At 37.7% G+C, this 23,849-nt stretch overlaps 1 long non-coding RNA gene across 1 annotated transcript; it reads right to left on the bottom strand.

The window, feature by feature from the left end:
• LOC110257301 lies at positions 1-23,849 on the bottom strand. The gene is made up of 3 exons (XR_002339733.1): positions 23,670-23,849; positions 22,018-22,091; positions 1-833 (listed from the first exon to the last, which is right to left on the bottom strand). It is a non-coding gene; the product is annotated as an uncharacterized LOC110257301 (long non-coding RNA).

The raw sequence follows: 23,849 nt of genomic DNA, 5'->3' as shown, positions 1-23,849 counted from the left end.
GCAGCAGAACTGCTTTCACAAAAAAAAGAGTTTTCCTGAGCATGTTTCAAAAAAAAATATGCTCATTTTTTAAGTAGCAAAGCAGTAATATCTCAAAGTTGAATTGTGTTGATTTTTAACATATTCTGAAGATCTATAATTCTTGGATGAATATGTTGTCCAGTTCCTCAGGCTTTAATTATATCCCTTTTTAAAAAAGACTAACCCCATGGAACTAGAAACATAAAAAATAAGAAAAAAAAAATGTTCATTTATATTAATTACCTATAGTCCTCAAAATGTGAAAATAACCAAGTTAGTACTTGGTATGTATGGCTCTTAATTTTTATGTACTTTTTTTGTTTCTCATATGAGTATATTTATTGCTTATATTTTTTCTTGCAGCTGGTAAGAAGAGATACTACAAATCACCACAATATACTGTATGTTATAGAATTTTCAATTTGTGAATCACTGATGATGAGTCCCTGTGTAGGGACCCTGTATAAAAATGATGAGTTAGAAATAATAAACCAACATGTCAGCTTACTTTTAAGCTAAGCTGAAGATTCTCTTCATCATAATAGATTTCATATTAAAACAACAGAGTACGCATTAGTATATGAATGTGTCCCCAGCATCTAGTACATGGCAAGTTAACCAATACTGGTTGGATGAATACAAAGTTAATGATTTAATTTTATCTTCCCATCACATAATCAGCTTGTTTTATCATTTGTGTTTGAGCAAACACTTAAGGATAAAAGTCCTTTCAGCACTTTATAGAGTTCCTTCTCCTTTACCCGAGTGATAATGTCATTCTTGGGAAAGGTGCACAACTTAGCTACATAAACCTAAAGAGAGGGGAGAAAGAGAAATTATCAATGATAAAACAAACATAATCCACTGGAAATGAGAGTTTCAATGGCTGCATCTGTGTTTTGCCTTTGGAAAGGCATGTATCTATGCATCATGGAATTTTACCTGGAAGCAGTAGATTGACAGCCCAACAGTAATAATGCACTGAGGGCCTATTCTGTGCCAAGAACTATATTAAAGCCTTTATATAAATCTCTCATTCAATCCTCATATGGATTGTTTTAAAGAATAGTATCGTTTTTCTCTTTTAAAGAACACTATCATTGTCTGACCCCAGTAAACTCTTCCAGATAAGAGTACTTATGTATTAAAAAGACTGAGTGATACATCTAGCAAACTGGTAGCAAAAGCACCGCCAACTCCTCTTAGCTCTATTTTTTGCCATAACCTCAGACACAGAATGATGTGATAGGCAAGAAAATTAGGATTATAACTCCCTATAATGTAGTTTAATTCCTGGCTCTATCACTTGCTGGTATTATACTATTTGGCACACTATTTAACCCTTCTGAGGCTAAACTTACTTGTTTATAATAATATTTTGTCCTGTTATGAGATTGGTACATTTCAAATATATAATATACTTAGTTCAGTATCTAAAACACGGAACACAATCATGGAAGCTCTTCTTTATGATGCAGGATTTTACATTCTGTGCATACTAAGAAGTCTATTATTCTCTATGTGCATTTTCAGAGCTCCTTAAAAGGTAGCCTATGTGATCCAACCATCCTGAAAAGTAGAATACAGACCTATGCCTCTCCCATAGGTAACCAATCTCTTTATGGCCAGTAGCACCAGAGTGATTTGCCATGACAGATTTACCCAACAGGGTCCACAGTGTCTAACCAACCCATTAACATCTCATGTTGGGGATTTGAAACATTCAAACTTTAGAGACAATCAGAAGTTGGTGGCAGCTGGCATATCCCTAATACTTATATACCTAGAGAGGATAGTGCAGAAGAGAAGCCATGAGTAAACAGAGGCCATGAGAGCCCTTCATTAGTTGACACAACTTGAAGCGTCTCTGCTCATTAAAACTTGAAGCAGTTTAACCATGAGTATATTTAGCATTAGAATGATGATCAAGGGGACCAACTGAACACAGTTGGTCAACCACCTAACTTCCATAGAAGTACATTTCTCAACCTGAGAAGATTACAAGGAGGAACATGATGTCTGTATTATTGTCTAGGGAGAAAAGCATTAATAACAAAGGGAACACATGGTCTCCCCCTCAGAACAAAGCAAGTCTTCCTTTAAGATTATGTGTTAAAGCAACAGCTGCCACAATAGAGAACATAGAGAAATGGTCAACTGATCACAAGAGCCACTTCTATCAGCATAGGACAAAGTGGCAAATACTTTGTAAAATGTCACAGGGAGCATATAATTAAGCCAGTAATGGCAGTCTCTGTTAGCTTTGTCTATAATTATTCTTTATTTCTTAACATAAACAAATTAGCTTTAATAGTATGTCAGCTGGTGTTTTCAGTCTCCACAGGACTTCTAATTTGTAGGTTTTTCCATTGCTGATTAATCAAAACTGTCCAGAAAATGTGCTCTCAACCCCATGCATCTGCCTCTCTGGTGCTCTTCCAGCCTCTGAATATCTACTATTTTCCTTTCTTCACACTGGGACACTTTATCTATTTGGTTTTAAAGAGATAATTTTACTTTCTAAGAATAGATGTAACATGGTGTCAAACATGTGGTCGAACTCCAGGGTATTAGTATAATTTTGCAAAGTTCATGCATGTTTAAGGTAACAGCGTTCCTCAACTGCTTTAAGAAAATGATAGACAGGACATTTCATAATTTAAAAATATTTTCCCTGTCAACTATTTTAAAATACTGAGTTGTTACTTGGCATCTAAACATAATTAAGGTAGATGTCGTACATATCTACAAATATGAAAAAGCCTTTCAAGTGAGAGACAGGAACAGCTGAATACCTTCCCATCTATGAAATTGGGTGGACTTTAAGCATTGCATTCTTACAGAGCATCATGGTGTTAGTCATCTTTCGAACTGCTGCCACCACTGTCTATCAAAGTGGGTCATCACACACAGGCTGCCATGGCTGATATGTGGCAATGGAGGAACTAAGAGATATGTAACTCTCTGGCTGATCCACCCTCATTCCTCCTGTATCCAATGCAGAGCTACTATTTTGTTGCTATTTTTGTTAAATAACATGGAACTTAAAAGGACTACCTAAGCAAAACAATTTTGACAATGATTTCAACAAATTATTTCACCACTGGCATTAGTCCCTTATTCTAGCTCAGTATAAGCCATCCCCTATTTAGAAATATGCACTCTAACCTAAATAAAATTTAATTTTTTAATCTCTGGATAATCTTTAAAATGGGATTTCAGTGTCTCATTATACATCTGTACCAAGTGGCTCACCAGAGCTGGTCAATCTTCTCATACATTTCTAAAACTTATCTTCCCCTTATTGACCTATCCCTCTATACAAAGGACTGGCTTTAAGATTTCTTGGGTTTTCCCAAATTTTGAAAGTCTACATTTTTATGTTATTGTAACTTTTAATGGAACATCTATAATAATTTGTAATTGTGCACTTTAAAAAAAATTCTGATCATTAAAGAAACACAAGTAAAAACTACTATGAGGTACCAACTCATACCAGTCAAAATCAGCATCATTAACAAGTCAACAGGAGAAGGATCAAGATGGCAGAGGAGTAAGACTTCACACTCACTTTGTCCCACAGACACATCAAAAAAAAAAAAAAAATCTACATGTACAACGATTCACACAGAACATCTACTAAACACTGGAAGAAGAGCATAAACCTCGAAAAAGGGCAAGAAACCCTCAGCATAACTGGGTAGAATAAAAGAAAAAAAGAGAAGGAATCAGGATGGAATTAGCATTAATAGGAGGGAGCTGTGAAAGAGAAAAGAAACCCACATCCTGGGAAGCTACCTAAACAACAGGGAGATCAGCAGAGACAGAGGGACCTCAAAGTCACCAAGAAAAGCACAGCAGCTCAACTGAGGAGGGCAAAGCAGAATGAGAGCTGCACAGATCATCTGCACCACCACCCCAGACAGCCTGAGATGCTCAGGTGGGGGCTGGGCACTGAGACTGAGGCTCTAGAGGTCAGTTCTGGGAAGAAGACTAGGGTTGGCTGTGTGGAGACAGCCTGAGGGGCTATAGATTGGTGTGCCATGGATTGAGGAGTGGAATGCCATGGGATGAGGAGCACAGTGCCACAGCCAAGGGAACCTGGGAGGAGGTTTGGACCCACAGGAGAAGCAAGGTGCCATTGTTGGGGAGGGCAAGAGGAAGAGGGGCAGACCACTGTAGGAATCTCCTGTGCACACGTGGGCTCTCAAAGGGCAGGGCACCTCTGATGCAGGCTATGGGTGGCAAGAGGCCACATGCTCAGGCTGCAGGAGACCAGGCACTTCTTATGCAGGCTAAGGGCAGAAGGGGGCTAAATATGACGTGGTACTTCTTGCATGATCTACAGGCTGCAGGGACAAACCATATAAAATCAGTCATCTCAGAAACCAGAGGGAGACATGGCCTGCCACCACTAAGGTTCTGTGAACAGGCTCCACCTGCTGCCCCAGTCACCTCAGAGGTCAGCAAAAAATGGGCACTGCAACTGAGCACCAATCGTTGTTGCTCTCACTCCCCTGGGAGCACACCCACCCTGCTGCCACCCCTGCCAAACACTCCAAGCAGTGCCCACACACATGATCACTGTCCCTTCCCAGGACCCTGCAACTAGGAACAGCCTGTGCAGCACCTCCTCTGTGGGCTAAGCAGAATGGGGTGCTTCTTGTGTGGTCTACAGGTGGCAGAGGCAAACCACAACAGTTATCTCTGACTCCAGAGGTGGGCGTGGCCTGCCACCACTAGGGGTCTGTGAACAGGCACCTCTTGTGGCCCCCATCACCTGAGATGGCACCACAGAGGAGGGCATTATGACCAAAAACCACCTGATGTTGCTCTCACTCCCTTGGGAACTCACATACCCTGCCACTGCCAAATGCTCTGGGCACCTCTTAAATCTGCCTAAGGCTCATTACCACTTCCTAGAGCCCCTCAACTAGGAATGGCCTGTGCCACCTTCCTGCAGGTCCTTGCTACTGTAAAGAGCCCAGCAACCAGGAACTGACTAATAGCCCTACCTATTGCCTCCTTCTCCCTGGAAACACACTCAGCACCCTGGGGATAATAGCCTGCTCACACCCAAGAAAGAGACATCAAATATCCAAACTCCCATGCAAAAAATAAATAGTAACCCCCCACAAAATACAAAGGGGTGTTCTTTCCCAGAAGTAGCCCTCCAAGACTACAGTTTGGTTCCCCTAAACTCGCAGAAAAATAAAAATATAAGCAAGATGAAGAATCTCAGGTACCATTCCTAGTTAAAAGAATGGGAGTATTCACAAGAAGCAGAAAACAATGAAACACACCTTTGCAGTATGACAGATACTTAATTCAAAGGGAGGTAGTGAAAATACTGAAGGAATTAAGTGCAAATATCAAGGAATTAAGAGCAGATATAAACAGTAATGCAAATTACTTTAGAAAGGAACAAGAAAATATAAGGAGGAACCAGAAAAATTGAAAAATTCATTTGCAGAGACACAAACTGAGCTAAAGGCACTAAAGAGCAGAATGAATGATGCAGAGGAACGAATTAGTGACTTAGAAGATAGAATAGTGGAAATCACCCAGTCAGGACATCAGAGAGAAAACCAAATGAAAAAACACGAGAGCAACATAAGCGATCTATGGGATAATATAAGCAGGCCAATCTATGCATAATAGGAATTCCAGAAGGAGAAGAGAAAGAACAGAGGGTTCAAAATATATCTAAAGAAATTATGACTGAAAACTTTCCAAATCCAAAGAAAATGGATACCAAGATATAGGAAGCACAGAGAGCCCTAAACAAGGTGAACCCAAACAAGCACATGCCAAGACATATTGTAATAAAAATGGCAAAAGTTAAAGACAGAGGATTCTAAAGGCAGCAAGAGAAACACAAAGCATTAATTATAAGGGAACCCCCATAATGCTATCAACTGATTTCTCTACAGAAACATGGCAGGCCAGAAGAAAGTGGCAAGATATATTCAAAGCTCTAAAAGGGAAAAGTTTTCAGTCTAGAATACTCCACCCAGCAAGGATATCATTTAAAATAGAAGGAGAAATAATGAATTTCTGCAACAAACACAAGCTAAAAGAGTACAGCAATACTAAACCCATTCTAAAAGAAATACTTAAAGGGCTTCTCTAAATAAAAAATAACTAAGAAGAAATAGCATGGAGGAAATCACAATTGGAGAGCAATCACTTAGATAAGCCAGTAGACAGATCTAAAAGGGGAAAAAACAAAAAACAAAAAAAAACTTACATTAAAAGTGATGATAAACACAAGGAACAGCAAAAAGACAAACATAAAGATGGTAAAAAAGGACTTCAAATCAGAATGTGGGGAATGAAAGTAAGAAAATATAGATTGTTTTTTTTAAGAATGTGTTTCAACCTTATGACTATCAGGCTAAAACAAGCAGATGATATAGGAAGGGGTTAACATGCTTAAAAAAACAGGGCAACCACAAATCAGAACCAAATATTACATTCACAAAAACTAAAAAGAAAAGTATACAAACTAAAATAAATGGAAATCATCCAAACAAAAGAAGAAAGGAAGAAAGGAAAAACAGAATCAACTGGAAAACAAGGTTTAAAATTGCAATAAATACATATTTATCGATAATTACCTTAAATGTCAATGGACTGAATGCTCCAGTCAAAAGACACAGAGAGGAATACTGGATAAAAAAGCAAAAGCCTTCAATATGTTATCTACAAAAGACTCACCTTAGGGAAAAAGACACATTTAGATTGAAAGTGAGGGGATGGGAAAAGATATTTCATGCCAATGGACAAGACAGGAAAGCAGGAGTTTGCAATACTCATATCGGACAAATAGACTTTTTTTTTTTTTTTTGTCTTTTTGCCTTTTCTAGGGCCGCTCCCATGGCATATGGAGGGTCCCAGGCTAAGGGTCCAATTGGAGCTGTAGCTGCCGGCCTATGCCAGAGCCACAGCAATCCAGGATCCGAGCCTCATCTGCAACCTACACCACAGCTCACGGCAATGCCGGATCCTTAACCCACTGAGCAAGGCCAGGGATCGAACCTGCAACCTCATGGTTCCTTGTCAGATTCGTTAACCACTGCACCACGATGGGAACTCCAAAATAGACTTTAAACTGAAGGCCACAAACAAAGACAAAGAAGGACACTATATATTGGTAAAAGTATCCATTCAAGAAGAGGATATTACAATCATCAATATATATGCCCTTAAAATAGGACCACTCAGATACCTCCAACAAATACTAACAGAAATAAAAGGACAACAATGGACAAATCCTCCAGACAGAAAATCAATAAGACAACTAAATAACACAACAGAAAAGTTAGACTTAATTGACATTTTTACATCCAAAAATATCAGAATATACATTCTTCTCAAGTGCACATGGGATACTCTCAAGGATTGACCACATACTAGGGCACAAAACTAACCTCAACAAATCTAAGAGTATAGAAATTATTTCAAGTATCTTTTCTGACCACAATGGCATGAAACTAGAAATCAACCACAGGAAAAGAAATGAGAAAAAAACTGACTACAGGGAGACTAAACAACATTCTACTAAAAAAAAAATGGTTCAGTGAGGAAATCAAAAATAATATTAATAAATACCTCAAGACAAATAATAATGAAGACACAACCATTCAAAATCTGTGGGATACCACAAAAGCAGTGCTTAGAGGGAAATTCACAGCAATAAAGGCCTTCCTCAAAAAGAAGAAAAATCTCAAATTGACAACTTAACCTACCACTGAAATGAATTAGAAAAATAAGAACAAACAAAATCTAAAGTCAGCAGAAAGAAGAAAGTCATAAAGGTCAGAGAGGAAATCAATAAAATAGAAATTTAAAAACCAATAGAAAAGATAAATAACACCAAGAGCTGATTCTTTGAAAAGGTAAACAAATTGACAAACCTCTTGCCAGACTCACCAAGAAGATGAGAGAAAAAACCCAAATAAACAAGATAAGAAATGAAAAAGAAGAATTCACAATGGATACTGAAGAAATACAAAAAAAGAAAATAAGAGAATACTATGCAAAATTATATGCCAAAATGATATATTTGACAACCTAGAAGAAATGGACAACTTTCTAGAGACTTATAGCCAGCCAAAACTGAATCAAGAAGAAAGAGATCAAGTGAACACACTGATCACCAGAAATGAAATTGAAGAGGTCATAAAAATACTCCCTACAAACAAAATCCAGGACCAGACGGCTTCACAGGTGAATTCTACCAAACATACAAAGAGTAACTTATATTCATCTTCCTTCAACTTTTCCAAGAGGTTGAAGAAGAAGGAACACTCCCAAAGACATTCTATGATGCCACCATCACCCTAATTCCAAAATCAGACAAAGATACTACCAAAAAAGAAAATTATAGGCCAGTATCTTTGATGAATACAGATGTAAAAATTCTCAACAAAATTTTAGCCAATGGAATCCAAGAACATATAAAAAAGATCATACACCACAACCAAGTGAGACTCATCCCAGGTTCACAAGGATGGTTCAACATATGCAAATCAATCAATGTCATACACCACATTAACAAAAGAAAAGTTAACAACCACATGATCATCTCAATAGATGCAGAAAAAGGATTTGACAAAGTCCAACATCCATTCATGATAAAAACGCTTACCAAAGTGGGTATAGAGGGAATATACTTTAACATAATAAAAGCCATTTATGACAAACCCACAGCAAATATAATATTCAATGGAGAAAAGCTGAAAGCCTGCCCACTAAAATCTGGAACAAGACCAGGATGCTCACTCTCACCACTGTTATTCAACATAGTACTGGAAGTCCTAGCCACAGTAGTTAGACAAACAAAAGAAATGAAAGTATCCAAATTGGAGGAGAAGAGGTAAAATTGTCACTGTATGCAGATGACATGATACTATACATAGAAAACCCTAAGGGTCCACACAGAAACTACTTGAACTGATCAACAAATTCAGCAAAGCAGCAGGATATAAGATTAGCATTCAGAAATCAGTCACATTTCTGTATACTAACAATAAAATATTAGAAAAGTAATTTTAAAATTTCACCCAAAAAATTAAATACCTGGAATAAACCTGACCAAGGAGGTGAAAGACTTATATGCTGAGAACTCTAAAACCTTAAATCAGGGAAATTAAAAAGGATTCAAAGAAATGGAAAAATATTCCATGCTCCTGGGTTGAAAAAGTTAATATCGTAAAAACGGCCATCTTACCCAAAGCAATCTACAGATTCAATGCAATCCCTATCAAATTACCTTGACATTTGTCATAGAACTAGATAAAACAATACAAAAATATATACGGAACCATAAAAGAGCCTGAATTGCCAAAGCAATCCTGAGTAACAAAAACCAAGTAGGAGGCATAACCCTCCCAGACTTCAGGCAATATTACAAAGCCACAGTAATCAAGACAGTGTGGTACTGGTACCAAAACAGACATACAGATCAATGGAACAGAATAGAGAACCCAGAAATAAACCCAGACACCTATGGTTAACCAATCTTCGAAAAAGGAAGCAAGAATATAAAATGGGGGAAAGACAGTCTCTTCAGCAAGCATTGCTGGGAAACCTGGAGAGCTACATGTAAATCAATGAAACTAGAACACACCCTCACACCATGCACCAAAATAAACTCAAAATGGCTTAAAGACTTAAACATAAGACAAGACACCATTAAACTCCTAGAAGAGAACATAGGCAAAACATTCTCTGACATCAATCATACAAAGTTTTCCCTGGTCAGTCTCCCAAGGCAATAGAAATAAAAACAAAAATAAACCAATGGGACCTAATCAAACTGACAAGCTTTTGCACAGCAAAGGCTTTATATATATATATATATATATATATATAAAGACTACCTAAGAAATGGGAGAACATAGTTTCAAATGATTTTCAACTGAAAAGGGCTTAATCTCTAAAATATACAACTTATATAACTCAACATCAAAAACACCAAGAACCCAATTGAAAAATGGGCAAAAGACCTTAATAGACATTTCTCCAAAGATATAAAGATGACCAAGAAACACATGAAAAAAATGCTCAACATCACTGATTATTAGAGAAATGAAAATCAAAACTACAATGAGATACCACCTCATACCAGTCAGAATGGCCATCATTAATAAGCCCACAAGTAACAAATACTGGAGGGGGTATGAAGAAAAGAGGTCCTTCCTACACTGTTGGTGACAATGTAAATTGGTACAACCACTATAGAAAACAGTATGGAGGTACCTCAGAATACTAAATATAAACTACCATATGATACAGCAACCCCACTCCTGGGCATATATCCAGACAAAACTTTCATTCAAAAAGATATATGCACCCCTGTGTTCATCACAGCATTATTCACAGTAGCCAAGACATGGAAACAGCTTAAATGTCCATCAACAGATGAATGGATTAAGATATGTTACATATATACAATGGAATACTCTTCAGCCATAAATAAGGACAAAATAATGCCATGATATAACACTGATGCAACTAGAGATTCTCACATTAAGTCAGAAAGATAAAGACAAATGTATATCAGATCACCTATATGTGAAATCTAAAATATGGCCAGATGATCTTATCTACAAAAGAGACAGATCATGGCCATGGAGAGCAGACTTGTGGTTTCCTGGTTTCCAGGATGGGGAGGACGGTGGGGGGGGGAATTGGATGGATGGGGAGTTTGGGGTTTGTGGGGAGCCAAGGAGATACAGGAGGCCAAGGAAGGGAACTAGCCTGACAGCACATTTCCGAAGGCAGGGTTCCTAACCGAGGAAAAAAGCCTACCCGCCGGCACAGGGCAGGTTTAGAAACAGGGAAAAGGGCTTACCCGGTGGCACAGTTCCGAGGGCAAGTTCTAAAAATAATGAGGCTCATCTGCTAATCCAACAACAACGGCAACAATAACAAAATGAAGGCTTTGCACAATAGTGCAAGAATAAAAACTGCTTCTTGGAAAATTCAGTCTTTCCTGTTATTTACTTATTATTCAGCCTTTTCTGTTATTTGTTATTTTTTGTTATTGAAAATTGGAACAACAAAAATTGGAATAGTAATAAAATAATAAGAGTTTCACCTTGGTGAAATTCCCCCTATTCAGATCTAATGTAAGCAAAAACAAAGTGTTCATTGGTTTGTTACAAGTAAGAATAGTTTTTAGAGTTAGGTAATTGTGGAGTGTACAATAGGTTAGAATAGGTTAGACATATATCATTCTTGATGGAAAAATATAATCTTACTTTTAATAAGTTTTGTAGGGGGCTTTTAAGTTTTATGAAGTTAAGTTGCTTTGATATAAAAAATATTTTCTCATACTGTCCCCTGACCATAACGCTTTGAAGTTAGTACCCCAAGTTTTTTAATCTAAAAAATTAGTTTTTGTAAATGTTAAATTCTTGTGCTTGCAACCTTTCTAGTTGTTAAAGATTAGCTTAAAACAATAACGGGTGGCGCTTGCTAAGAGTAACCACAAGACATTTTATACTGAATTGCCTTATTTTCATATAATGATTTTTCCACATAATGTTTTGTACCCATTATAATTTTACATGGTGCATTGCATCTGTTAGTTTTAATTAAAATTCTTAGAACACAATGTATATCTACTGTACCATGTAGTCTAAAGTTTAACCTTTGAGAATATGATCTAAGCACTGTGACGTAAGCTACAACTAAGCTGTCTATATAAACTGTTACCTATGCTAATAAAATTTGATCAGTCCAGCACCCTGAAAGAAGGGACAAAGAGGCTGTCTCCGTGTGCTTTGCTGACACTGTCCATCCCTGGAGGGAATACCCTGGCTGCTGGAGCTGGACTCCGGCAGGGGTTGGTGGATGCAAACTGTTACATTTGGAATGGATGGGCAATGGGGTCCTACTTTACAGCAAAGGGAACTGTGCATGACTGTGTCACTTTGCTGTACAACAGAAATTGAAGAAACACTATAAATCAACTACACTTTAAGTAAACAGAATACAAAATAGCAAAGTTCCCTTTGTAACTCAGCAGTAATGAGCCCAACTAGCATCCATGATGATGCAGGTTTGATCCCTGGTCTCACTCAGTGGGTTAAGGATCCAGTGTTGCCAGTGAGTTGTGGTGTAGGTTGCAGACCCTGCTCAGATCCCACTTTGCTATTGCTGTAGCTGTGGCGTAGGTCAGCAGCTGTACCTCCAATTTGACCCCTAGCCTGAGAACTTCTGTATGCTACACGAGAAAAAAATAAAATGTACTAAAAAGTAAAAAATAAAATTAAATTTAAAAATAGATTAAGTGGAAAAAATTCTGGGAAAATGGTGGTGTAGAGGTAATACTTTTTCTTAAAGAGTTTCACAGTATTTATACTTCATGACGAGCAGTATCTTTTGCAAACCCAGTTTTCTGCCATAAATAAAGGGGGTGTTATTTCTCTGGGAAAAATCCCCACTTAAAAAAATCATTTTGGGGACAAACAAAGTGTCATGGAGAGGAAAATTATGTTTGAGCGAAGCCAATGAAAAGTATAATCATAGTAAGCAGTGTCTTCCTTAGGCAAGCATGTCAGAGAGACACCTCTTTTATACGTGGGTAGCACCATGGCAACAAATAACTCACACGAATATTCCAATGTCTGTCTTTATTCCTTTATATATTCATTTATGAGAAATTAGAGGTCCCATTCTAAGTCACAAAGACCTATTGTTTTAGGGGCATCTCTATTTTTCAGTAATCTTTCAAAAACTGCAAGTCTTGGCTAGTTTATTTCAGAATCATGAAGATCAACTTGGCAGAGTATCTATAACAATGCCTTTTAATACTCCAGGGTATCTCAATTCCTTTAAAATGTAATGACCTTCTTCCATGCTCTTCCACCTCTTAGCTATATTCATTCAGATATGATCCTAGAATATGTGCATATTTTAACTCCACTGGATTGGCTTCTACAATGACAAAGGAACCAGTAAACCTGGTTTAAATCATTGAAATCATTAAAGGTCAACAAGAAGAAAAAACTTCAAAGTAGGGAGACCCTATGTAAATGCTAAGATTTTTCAGAATCTGGTGTTGTTCACTGCCAGTCTCCTTTTCTCAGGCAACTGCTTTGTATGCTGTATGAGTGACAGCTCATGGAGGAGAAACACACACTTCCCTCCTAAACTTACTAGCCTTCAAATCAAACTTTTTAAATAAATGAGAATTTTTTTAATGCAGCCATATCTTCTTCAGTAATATTTTAATTCAATATCTTGGGAGGCTTATTGCCTTTTCTTCCATAACTGCATTTTCATGACTTCTTTCTAGTCCAGGGGAAGAGCTTAGTGTCAGCAATAAAATATTAAAAAGTCCCTCTGTCTCCATTTCACATTAAACTAGAGAACAAAGATAACCGCCATCTATTTTCTACTTGGTATCCGGTAAAGAAGATGTTTAAATTTAAATAAAATATGTAATACTGGGTGTTATAGTATCAAAACGCTAAAGGTTTTATAGATATGGGGCAAAATTTATCATTTCAACTATCAATTTACTATAGATTTCCACATGCTTTTGACTTACAATGGTAGATGGTAATTTCAACCACCATTCTGAATGGGCAGGTGATGTTTATTTTTTATAGATCAAATTTGCAATTTTTTTTATTCACCTGGCCTTTTCGAAACCTCGACTATTACCCAAAGGACACTTCAGTGCAAAGAGATATTTAAACTAAAAATAGTATTCCTCAGATTTGTTTGCCAATTTTGTTTCCTCAGCCCACAGTGATTTCCAGTAGTCTTTTTTTTTTTTTTTTTTTTTTTTGTCTTTTTTTTAGGGCCACGCCCATGGCACATGGAGGTTCCCAAGCTAGCGGTCAAATCAGAGTTCTAGCCACTGGCCTACACCACAGCCACAGCAACACCAGATCCAAGGTACATCTGGGACATACACCACAGCTCATGGCAACACCAGATCTTTAACCCACTGAGCTAGGCCAGGGATCAAACCTACATTCTCATGGATTCTAGTCAGGTTTGCTAACCACTAAGCCACAACAGGAACTCCCTCCAATAATCTTGATAGTGAAGCCATGTTGACTTAGGAAGTCTCCTCTTTAAATATCTAAATCCAAAAGTTATTTGGCTCATTATAATTATGAACTACTTTTGAAAGGATAAATAATATGACAAAGGAAAAGTTCCTACCTGACAGGATGAGGAAATAGAAAACCTTTTGTGTTTTTCATTGGAAAGAGATATGGAAGGGATAAGACTCAGGGAATTATGATCCTTGGATCTCCTGGGAGAGCCCATGCTGGGAAAGAATTCTGGGGCACTGTCAGATTTTCAAGCTGGTGATAAACATCTTTACAATATGGCACAGAAATAAGAGCTCCCTGGACAGAAATGGGTGTAGATAGATGGTTCTAGAAGATGGAAGCCAATTTCTCTGATCTCCTGTATCAAGTTAAAAGAACTCAGAGTATCTCAAATGTTCATGAGTGGTTATAGAAGCTCTTTCACCATAATCAAGGACAACAGTGGCATTGGAACAGAGAGACAAAGAAGAAACTCAAAGGCTTGATTAGATGGTGCTGCAGCCAGACTTCAAGGGTTAAACCATGCTTTCAAGAACACAATGGAGAAAGCCACCATGCCTTGCCTGTGACAAAAGATTATGCTAGATCTTATATAAGCCCAGATTTTGCTGCAGTAGCTATAGTCAAAGTCAGCCAGAGCCTGAAGAGAAGATTAACATGTCCCCCTTCTTTACCACTATAGTGAAGTTTTTCCACCAGCTTCCTCCACAAGTTGGGAGGCACAAAGATGAGAGACCAGAACAAACGTAGAGAACAGTTTACCCAAAGAATGTGAAGTTAAATTGGAGCAGACCGATGAGGGCCAAAAGACAGTGAACCTCCAATTAGCAAGTTTCCCTCTCTCTTCTCCTATCAGCAGGAACAGAGGCTTAGGCATAGATAAGAAGGTACATTTTTGCACATTGTGCTATGTAAATTATGCTCAATTTTTCTAGAATTCTATCTTCATATCAGCCTGTATTTATGAATGTTTATATTAGATGTGACAACTGTATCTCCCTCAATGGTACCTATTATGTCAGTCTGCACACAATCACCTCTCATTAGTCAGCAAATCCACTCAATTCTTCTGATATCATTCTTTTTAAATCTGCCCAGTTTCCTTCATTACCACTACCACTCATATGGATAATTTCACAAGATTCCTAATTGGTCTTCATCTCTCTGCCTCTGTTGTTTTTTTTCAGTTCCATTCATAGCCAACACAACCCCAGGCCTCTGTTCAATTCTTTATACACTGCATCTAAAATAATCTCGCAAAATACAAATCTGTTCCATTATCACCCTGCTTGAAATCCAATGGGTTTCAGCTTTCCCGAAGATAAATCCAAGCATGTTTAAATAGTGTATCAGCCAGGGTCTTAATGGGAATGATATGGCTCGCTCAAATTAGCATCATCTCAGGAAGATTTTATCAATGACTTATTTAGATAGTTCAGGGTGTGATGTAAAGAAACCGTAAGGAATAATTTAATGGGATATGGCTAAGCTAGAATCACACCTTTCAGAATCTCTTTCACTGTTTGGTTTGAGTTGACATAAAGGGAAATGTATTCTGAAATTTGGGAGGGAGAATGAAACAGTAGCTATTGCAATCTGATGGCAGGTGTTTTAGAGTGATAAAGGACAGATACAGAGATACAGATGGGTCCCAACTTGTCCTTGCTCCAGGTCCATCTCTTCTTCCCAACTGCACCCCCAGGGTCATGGTTAGACAGACTTCCCCCCCAACCCTCCTGATCACCCCAGTACAATAGCTGAATATGACTAGCATCCCAGGTTGCCTGACAAGCTTCAATTTCTCCACCTGTAGCATTGCTTCAGAAGGGCCAATTAATGATTTCTCACTGATCTTCTAACTCTCCCTATGAATCATTATTTCCCCAGCATCTCCTATGATTGTGAAAAGTCTTGTTCCTATTTTTAAAAATCCCTTCTTTCATAATACCCATAGCAGTTCTGCTTTCCTGACTTTGCAGAGCATGTAGGAATCTGGGATTATTGTGTCCTCAGGGTAAGGAGAGAAGACAATCAGGTAGAAGAAGCCTTCTTTAGATCAGGAGGGACTTTCAGCTATGGGGAAAAAAAAAAAAAAAAAAAAAACCTACTTTAAAGCTACTTTATGGGAAGGACAATAGGGAAATACTGTGTCCCTGAGTCTTTTTTGTTACTTTCCTAAGGGACAGTCTTTACACATAATGTTCTTTCTCATGTGCTATTTTTTTCTTTTTTTCTTCTCCTTCACTTAGACAATTCTAAGTTATCTTTCAGGTATAACCTTGAACATCCCTTCGCTATAGAGACATCACTGGACCCCTTGGCTAAATTTTAAGTTCTTTGGCTGGCCTTTCATAACAACCTGTATTCTTCCTATCATATTTTATGTTACATTTTATTAATGACAGTCTTTACTGGTAAAACAAACTGTGTAATGGCAGAGACCATGTATATATATGGTTCCACATCATAACTCAAAATATAGCATTGTGCCAGGCACATAATAGACACTCAACATTTGTTAAATGAGGAAATGAATACGTGAATGAATGAGGACCATGTTTTTACTACTAAGCAGCTGAAGAAAATATCAAAGTATTTTTGAACTTGAAGAGTTTGAGTCTCAATCTCAAGAGTGAAGCCTTTAGCATAGAGTATTCCTGTCCTCTTGGCACAGAGGGATCACAATGTGTGTATAGAACCCATACCTGAGGATACTGTCACTTTCTGAGAAATAAGAAAGGGACAAATGAGGACCACTGTGTCTTTAACAGCCCAGGTCCAGGTTACATGGGAACTTCTACTTTCAAGTAGTACACTAAGGCTACTAGATGGATTGATCTGCAGAAATTATATGACTTGGATAGAGCACAAAAAGTAACTATCTGAAGGTACTAGAGAATGAAGATAACAGAGTCTGATGGAAAGGGCACACTCATTGGAATGGGGAACATGCATGCTTCACAAGTATGCTTCCATCTTCTGTGGCCTTAACCTGGGACTAAGCATGGTACACATGGAACACACAGTGGTGGGAGGGGGTCACATGGAGAAATTCTCACTCTCTCTGGTCTGGTGAAATAGAAAAGTGAAGCAAGACAATGCAAGAAACTGTGGAAATTCCCAAGGAGTGAAAACAAAAAAGAGATCCCACAAATTTTCTCTTGTTATCTCCAACTGACCCTGAATATGTTCAAAGCTGAATAGACTCAAAACCCTAAATTAGAAACAAGAGCTCTCAATTGAGACCAAATCTGGTACCCATGCAGCAGAGCTTGTAGTTGAAATCCAAGAAAGCCAATTATCTTCTGAAAAGGAAAAGACCCTCATCACAGAAAAGTAATAGAATGTAGACTCTTCACAACATTCAAAATAATTTGAATACAATCCAGAATTATCCAACCTAAGAAAAACCAATAAAATAAAATGCATTGTCAGAAGAGAAGGAAAAAAATGTCAAGTCAAACTTAGAGATGAACCAATGCTGGAGCTAACATATAAGAATTTTTCAATGGCTCTTCTAATTATCATCAGTTAAATAAACTAAAAGTTTTGGTGAATGCAAACATCCGTGAATATACAGAAATGTGTCTAGGGCAATAAGAGATTGAAAACAAATTGTCTCAAGAACTTAATAGATGATATCAAGTGGTCTAATGTATCTATAATGATATACCAGAAGGATAAGAGAAAAAAATGGGACAGAAAAAAGTTTTTTAAAAAATGGCTGAAAACTTACATTTGAATAAATACAGAATTTTTTAAAAGAAGATTACAAACACAAAGAAGAATAAACACAAAGAACTTGTGATGAGGCTCATCATGGTCAAAATGATGAAAGCCAAAGGAGCAACTCTCAAAATAAGAAAATGTATTAAATATAGGGGACCAATGATTCAATTAATGACAAATTTCTCATCAGGAACTATGAAGAGTGAGAAAAACTCTCTCTGGTGCTTTTTTTGCCACACTAGGATTCTAGGATATCTTTATCCTAGATATAGAGAATATTTTCTTTGAAGAATAATGGCAAATTAAAGATTTTTGGATAAAAGAAGACTTATGACCAGTGTAGTTGCACTACAATAAACGCCAAGGAAAATATGCATGTATGGCACAATGGTATTGATGGAAACTTTCATCTTCTGAAAATAATAAAATCAAGAATTGAACTCTGCCAGCAACCCCAATGAGCAAGGAAATAGATTGTCCTAACATCTCCAGAGAAGACTACACTCCTGCTAATACTTTAATTTATGACATATTAGTGAGATGATAAAGGAATGTTAAGCTACTAGTTTGTTAATTGGTTAGAACAGCAATAGAAAACTAGTAGAGGAGCTCTTAGATAAACAGTAATCTCACATGTTTTGAATGGAAAATTCTGGAGTAAGATCTAAACCAATTTTCGAAAGCTCCCCAAAGAACCGAGTCCCAGTTTTCTACAGCATAACCAGCCCAATGATGCTGCTTAGGGTATACTTTTCTTTCTTTCTTGATTTCTTCTGCCAAGGCCCCCATCTCTGGGTCTCTGGAAGCACACTCTAAAGTAACTTACCTACAACCCAGGCTTTCTGTCAGGTGCTGCTTCAGGGGGGAACTAGGCTAAGGTCTAGAGAATGGTGCTACATAGGAGATCCTTAGGTTGGCAAATACCTCAGGTTAGGATCCTTGGTTGTTCTGCCTGAATGGTCAGCTGGCAATCAAGACCTCAGCATTGTTGGTAGGTGGGGTGGTGGTCACAGCTGGCTATAGTAACATCACAATTATTAACACATCTAATCCATGGTAGATTGGGACAGGTTATACGAAAGTGAAGAAATGGATTAAGAGATAGGGATAGCACTTGAAAGTTTTGGGGTCAATGGTAATTATACTGTTTCTAGAATTGGCTGCCTTTGCTTAACCACTTTTAGAGTCTTTCTTAAAAGAAAAAGACAGGTTTGGGTTATTTAACTCAATTCAAGGTATATTATGTCAGAAAGCCACATGGCAGCATTTAAGACGCTTTGCAAGCACAAGTGCAGGCAGAAGTCAAGCTCAGGCTTCAGTGGTGCTGATAGGACACTTAAAAGGAGAGTAAATGCACAGCCTGAGTAGAACTCCTGCATCACAACCAAGGCCCTAATCCAGAAAAAGTGGGACCTGGGTAAGATACGTTTGCATGAAAGAACCTGAGAAACTTGAACTCCCTAGGCCAGTAGTGGCAGGCTTCCCTTGCTGGGACACTTTGCAAAGACCTCACCTGAGGCAGGTGCCTCACATGATGAAGACTTTTCCACCTTGAGCTGCAGAAAAGTTTGCTCTGATGGTACTTTACCTCTCTTGTATGACTCTTTTTTGAAAACTGCAAGAAGCAGCTAACAATGTATCCTTGTCGTAACACAGGAAATTATAGGCATTGCTTTGTAAGAACTTTTAAATGGAGTGTAACTCTAAAAATATTCAATCACTACACTATCTACCTGAAACTAATATTATAAACTATATTAAAAAAATGAGCTAACATCAACATTCTGATTTTGTATGAACCAAAGAACATAGACCTTTGAAAGAAAGTTTTAATTGTTACATAAGCAGAGAAGTCAGGGAGAAAGCTAAATTTAAAAGTTTAGGTACTAGCATAATTTAAAATTATGTATAACCTAACATTGCATCTTCACTAACTTGAGTGTTTAATTCTTACAAGTACTTATTTAGTGTTTAGTTCTTAAAAAATTTTAGTCAGGAGATACTATTTTGATACTTTCAATGTGATCCCAATATTTGAATGAAGAACTTGAAGCCAAAAACCCCTCCAAACTACAAAAAACAGGTAGTCAATATTGGTTTTTTTACACTGCTAAAAAGCAGTTAAGAACAATTTATTACAGTTTTTAATGAGAGAAGATATTAGTTTAACAGGTTGTATTCCAACTGCCCATAGTTGCTTTGGACTCTAGGTACTTTAAATACACAGGTGGATTTCATTTTTTTGCAGATGAATATTCTCATTACCAGATGCAATAATATTGTGGAGTGTTGCCACAGAGTTATTGCTCCAGGCACAAATGAAGAGAATAGTCTTCAATCAGGCTTGGCCCCTGTGTTAATGGAGCACATTTAGCAAGTAAACCTTAGTAATTCTCATGTCAATAACAAATCAACGTTATTGAATGCAATATGGCAACATGTAAATAAGTGATGTGTAAATAAGCGATATGTAAATAAGTGATATGCCCATTTATGAGCTATGTGCCACAATGGAATGAAAAACTGTGCAGCTAGAAGAAAAGTTCAAATTCTATTCTTCATCTACAAGTTGTATGAACTTCAGCAAGTCAGTTTCTCTGAACTTGAGTTTCCTATTCCTAAACAATTACATTAAAAAATGCCTAACTCAGGTTATACTCTATAGCACATTTAAATATTGTGAAATATAAATCAAAGACAAAACCTTCTGCCAACACAGAAAACTTCTCACAAAAGTAGCATAGGAAGATTTTATTGCTGAATTAACATCAAGCCAGAATGTGATGTGCATTACATCAGTATGCTAGGAGACTGCAGAAATAGAAAGAAATCTTGCCCTTTTATGTAGCCAAGCAGATACAGCCCATTACACCCATGTGCTCAAGATGAGCAATAACTAGTCCTTAAATAAGATGACTTGACAGCACAAGTTGTTATGCATGGTTCCTCCTAAATTCACGTGGTAGTTATAGTGGCCTGTGTTTGCTCATTAGCTTTAGCCAAAGGAAAAATAAACTTCTCATATCTTTATAACGGGAGGTAGGTTTACAGCTTGGAGCAACAGATCTACTGAAGTTAGGCTCTGATCTTCTGACAGAGACTAGGAAATAGGGGTGTTATCCTCCTGGATGATTACATTTTTTTTCTTTTTGTCTTTGTAGGGCTGCACCTGAGGCATATGGAGGTTCCCAGGCTAGGGGTTGAATTGGAGCTGTAACCAATGGCCTATGCCACAGCCTCAGCAACTCAGGATCCTAGCTACATCTGCGACCTAACCACAGCTCATGGCAACGTGGGATCCTTAACCCACTGAGCAAGGCCAGAGATCTAACCTGCTTCCTCATGGATGCTAGTCAGATTAGTTTCCACTGAGCCACGATGGGAACTCTGATGATTACATTTTAAAGGACCGACTCCCTGGTCCTTGAAAAAGACATTCCTGGGAGAAATCTTTTTCTTGCCCCCCCACCTTTTTTTTTTTGCCTTTTCTAGGGCCACTCCTGTGGCATACGGAGGTTCCCAGGCTAGGGGTCTAATCAGAGCTGTAGCTACCAGTCTACACAGCAACGTGGGATCCGAGCCGTGTCTACAACCTACACCACGGCCCATGGCAACGCCAGATCCCTAACCCACTGAGCAAGGCCAGGAATCAAACCTGCAACGTCATGGTTCCTAGTGGGATTCGTTAACCACTGAGCCACAACGGGAACTCCCGAATCCTAACTATATTACATATTAAGTAAGCATATTTTTCACTTTTTACCAAAATTAAACCTGGCATGTTCAGTCTCCGAATATTTCCCATTTCTTCTGTCCTCTTAAGTAGCAGTAAAATAAATAAAACAAATTGTAAAGGCCCTCAATATGATAATTCATTCAAGTAATAAATATTACTCCAGATTAATGCATGAACAGAAACATAGGAATTTAACTACAATTTCAAGGACCAAAATATTGAACTACAGAGATTGAAGAGTACTCAGTGACTCCACCTCAGGAGATTAAATAGTCAAAAAATATTTTTCTTTGCAATTTGCAGCACTCATAAGGTGATTAGGTAGACCATGTCAGCATTAAATGGCCATGAAGAGACACACTTGGGGGTTCTGGGACAATTTTTTCACTCTGGAAGGACATGCTTCACAGAGAGCATTAATGCTGTCATGGCACAGGGACCTACCTTTGTTTCTCACAACGCAGTCCCATGACCTCATGTTTGAGTGACAAACCCATCTTGGTCCAGTTTCAAAGTTCCTGGGGACGAAGGGAAAAAAAACAAAAAAAAACCCTATTGAGGTAGAAGTAAATTCCAGGGTGAGATAGGACTATAGCCAGTATAAAATCTTATTTTTATACCGATCCTCATTAACATCTGGAGAGGAAAAGCCGGGCCATCTGGCATTGTCAAGTTCAGCATTTGGAGGACAATTGCTGAGCATGACAGGTACCTCAACAAGCTGAATCCTGTCAGTCTGACAATTTGCTGGAGGCATGAAAATGTCAATTCAAATGAAGTTGCAGATTACGAATTCCTTAAAATGACAGGTAAATTCAAGCACATTGTGGAAAAAAATATTATTTGACGATCTCTAGTTCACAAATACCTTAATAAACTGTAGTAACAAAGGAAAAATCATAGCCTTTAAAAAAATAATACAATTAACAAGCATAAATGAAAGACTGACACCTCTGAGTAATAGATTATGTAGAAAAAATAAAGATCCAAGACTTAAACACCATAATTAACGAAGCATGATTTAATGTTCATTAAGTTCCTTTATGTAACAATTAGAGAGTATACACTCTTCATAAACATATATGAAATACATCTAAAAACTGCCCACCACAGCTTCTCAAAGCAAGTATCGGGGCACAATATCTTAAGACCACGTTCTCTGACTATGATGCAACAAAATGAGAAACAACGAAAGAATAATCCCTCGAAATATTTCATTTTTAAAAATCATAATTCATAGATCAGAGAAGAAAGTACAATGAAAGTAAAATAGGCCTCTGTGAAGATTGGTTAAGCAAAGAGATAAAACACAAATAAAATAAAAAATCAGCAAGGGAAACCAGCTAGAGATAAAACAGATTAAAATATAATAAAAATATAGATGTTGAGTAACACCCTTGGGACTTTTCAGATGAAACATGAAACTGGAATGCAAGGAGAGCAGAGTAAAAGGCAGACTACTCCAAATTGGTAGGTGGCAGTTTTAATAAGCAACAGAACTTACATATAAGGCTTGTCTCGTATAAGAGAAGCAAATCTCCACATCTACTCACTAGAATCTGAGTTTATATATAAGTTCTAATTGGGTTTAAAGACAACCCAGGTGGTCTCAATAACACCTTACTCTCTCAAGGTTACTTCTTGGAACCTGGGTCCCACTGTGGGAACAGTGAGCTGAACATACATCCTAGACAGGGGAGAGGATGAGGAGCCTCCAACTGCTGGGTCCAGTTCACATGACTTCCTCCAACAGCAGTCATCTATACTCTGATCAAGATGATGACTAAGATTAAACAGATAAATCACTCAAAATTTTTAAAAAGCTGACACTGTAGCAAAAGAAATAGAAAAGTTTTAAAGATATTGAAATAACACCTTCCTCCTCCCCAAAATATTTGCAAGTACTTATTCTCAAATATTCAATATCATTATCAGGTTTTCTAATTTAAATTAAACAATTAACTTGTCTCCCTTAGCCTCTGTTGGGCTACACCCTGCAGGCCTACTAAGCATTATAACTGCCCCACCTGGAGAACAAAAAACATCCCAGAGACAGCCGCAGAAACAGCAGATGTTTATCAGATGGGGAAACTTACATGTCCAAAACAAATGGTCCTGACCCAACACCCAATCCACGTATGACAGCAAACAGGACATGATAACCATCTTCCCTAAAGGGGAGAGAAAGAGGCTACCTTTATAAGAATTGACATCAGGTTGACTCATCAGTTACCAGGGAAACCTGTGGGGGTGGGGAGGCAGGAGGGAAACAACCT

Source organism: Sus scrofa, chromosome 16 (genome assembly GCF_000003025.6).
Source record: "Sus scrofa isolate TJ Tabasco breed Duroc chromosome 16, Sscrofa11.1, whole genome shotgun sequence".
Taxonomy (NCBI): domain Eukaryota; kingdom Metazoa; phylum Chordata; class Mammalia; order Artiodactyla; family Suidae; genus Sus; species Sus scrofa.
The sequence above is the reverse complement of the archived record's forward strand: the minus strand, read 5'-3'. Positions and strand labels throughout refer to the sequence as shown.